The sequence below is a fragment of the Nansenia antarctica genome (genome assembly GCF_963989245.1).
Source record: "Nansenia antarctica genome assembly, chromosome: 3".
In the NCBI taxonomy this organism is placed as follows: domain Eukaryota; kingdom Metazoa; phylum Chordata; class Actinopteri; order Argentiniformes; family Microstomatidae; genus Nansenia; species Nansenia antarctica.
In genome coordinates, this window is record NC_137688.1 from 69,592,588 (window position 1) to 69,595,087 (window position 2,500).

The following is a 2,500-nucleotide window of genomic DNA, read 5'->3' on the forward strand; positions in this document are numbered from 1 at the left end:
TTATGGGACAGGCCTAAAGCCTGGTTTCTACCAGTGATGTCCAGAGCTCAAGTGAAAGCCATGTAAGCACAGGTATCGGATATGGGTCATTTAAAAAAGTAGATGTCAGCAAAAAAAAAAATTTAAATAGGCATTTTATAGGCAAAAAAATCGGAACTAGGCATTAGGACCTGCTGTGTAAACCTTAGACTGAGCCCCTCCTGGGCCTTCCACAGGACTGGGCCTCACGCCTCATCGTTAACCCAGGACCTGCAGAGGGGTGTGGGGGCTCGGGTGTGGGTGTGTGAGATGGGGGTTGTAACTCAGAAGCTAGTGGAGGGGGGGATCAAGAGCATAATATATTATGGAGATTGGTGTGTGTGTGGGGGGGGGAGGGAGGGGGGGTTGATTAATCACAGGTAGTAAGGGGGGGGTCAGGGGTCGGGGTAGGTAGGGGGGGGGTGATGCAACGTGGGGGGGTGTGTGTGTGGGGGGGGGGGAGGGGGGAGGGGGGGTTGATTAATCACAGGTAGTAACGGGGGGGTCAGGGGTTGGGGTAGGCAGGGGGGTAATGCAACGTGGGTGTGTGTGTGTGTGGGGGAGGGGGGGTTGATTAATCAGGTAGTAAGGGGTGGGTCAGGGGTTGGGGTAGGTAGGGGGGTAATGCAACGTGGGGGTGTGTGGGGGGGGGTGGAGGGTAAAAGTACGGCAGGCAGCTGGAGTGAGTTTACAGGAGGCGCGCTCACAGCAGGACTGCCAACTCATTTCCTGCTACCTCCCCACCATTACCGCATCGCAACGGCTGACCAGCAGCCAATCATCAGACGGCAACGTAGAGGCCTCCGACCAGCCAATGAGCACGCAGCACCGGTGGGGAGGAGGACAGAGCCCAGCCACGGACGGACGGAGGCAGCCCAGGGCCCTCCGGAGCCGTGGGCACAGAACGCCAGGCATCTGTTGGACTCATGCTCAAGTCAACACAGCCCTCATCCCTCTCTCTTCCCTCCTCTCTCCCTCCCTCCCTCCCTCCCTCCCGCCTCCCTCCCTTCCTGCCCGATCGTAAAAAAACCTGACTTCTTCTTTAATGAATCTTCGTCTGGCGTTCGTCTTGTCTTTGAGACGGGTACGTGAGGCTCCACAGCTCACACAATCCTGCATGAACCTTGAACAGAAAAAAAAAACTCTGGGATTCTGTGGTGAAATTAATCACTGTCGTGTTTTGGGGGAAGGGAAGGGGTTCCTTGATCTCTGTGGAGCCACCCAAAGCCCCCCCCACCCCCCCCACCAAAGCGAAAGTATCTCACACGATTTGTACTTGTATAACCCGGAGTGACAAAATACAGTACCAGTCAAACGTTTGGACCGGAAAACTTGGTGCTTTTGGGTCCAGACAGTTGATGTTTACACTACCAGTCAAACGTTTTTGGTCCAAACTTTTGACTGGTAGTGTAAACACATTGAAGGTTGAATCTTGACCCTTGACCCTTTGGGATCAGACCGAGACAGTAAGACTGAACACTATGGGATGGTTCCCGGGGTCAGTATTGGCCAAACAGTGGTCAACACTCAACACAGACATGATTTCTGTTGTTATTAACAATGGATTGGATATGGATATGCATCCTACATTTATTGGTAGTAGGAACAACCTTGTTTCCTGCTCACAGCGGTTGCTAGGTGATTGGTGGAGGTTCAGCGAGGTCTTCATGCGATATCAGGAATTTTGTTTTGCGGAGTTATTGGTATTCATTTAGACTGGGAATCATAAAATGTCATTTTTATTACTGCCATAAATGTTTTACTGGAAACAGAACAGGGCCGGAGGGAAGAGAGAAAACAATGACAGATTTTAACTAAAAACACACACACACACACACACACACACACACAGACACAGACATAGACACAGACACAGACACAGACACAGACACAGACACGCACGCGCACACACACACACACACACACACACAGACACAGACACAGAGAGACACAGACACACACAGATACACAGACATACAGACAGAGACACAGACACACACACACAGACAGACAGACAGACACACACACACACACACACACACACACAACTTGGACTACAGCACGTTTCCTGATGGTTATGGTTAGGGGATTAGAGTAGTGTTAAACTCTGACTGCTGCTTGTGGGATAAACTGTTCTAACTAATCAGGGTTGAAACCAGAACTCTCTACAGTATATTAAAGTATTATTATTCAAATGTGTGTGTGTGTGTGTGTGTGTGTGTGTGTGTGTGTGTAAAACCCGCCTGCCTGCCACTGCTTAAGAGCACCACATGGTATTAATGAGGAGGGTTGAAGGAGACACTCAATCCTCTCCTTGTCACTCACACACACACACACACGCACGCGCACTCACTCACACACACACACACACACACACACACACACACACACACACACACACACCCTAAACACCCCAACCCACAGAGACCCACACACGCATGCACGCACACACACATTTTAAATGCTTTATTTATGTCCACAT

At 50.6% G+C, this 2,500-nt stretch overlaps 1 protein-coding gene across 1 annotated transcript in view; it reads right to left on the bottom strand.

Annotated features, from left to right (window-relative positions):
- The window catches only part of LOC308154319 (extracellular matrix protein 2), a gene marked incomplete at both ends in the record, with an annotated part of 20,295 nt that overhangs the window by 2,135 nt on the left and 15,660 nt on the right, over positions 1 to 2,500 (bottom strand). The window lies entirely within an intron of this gene.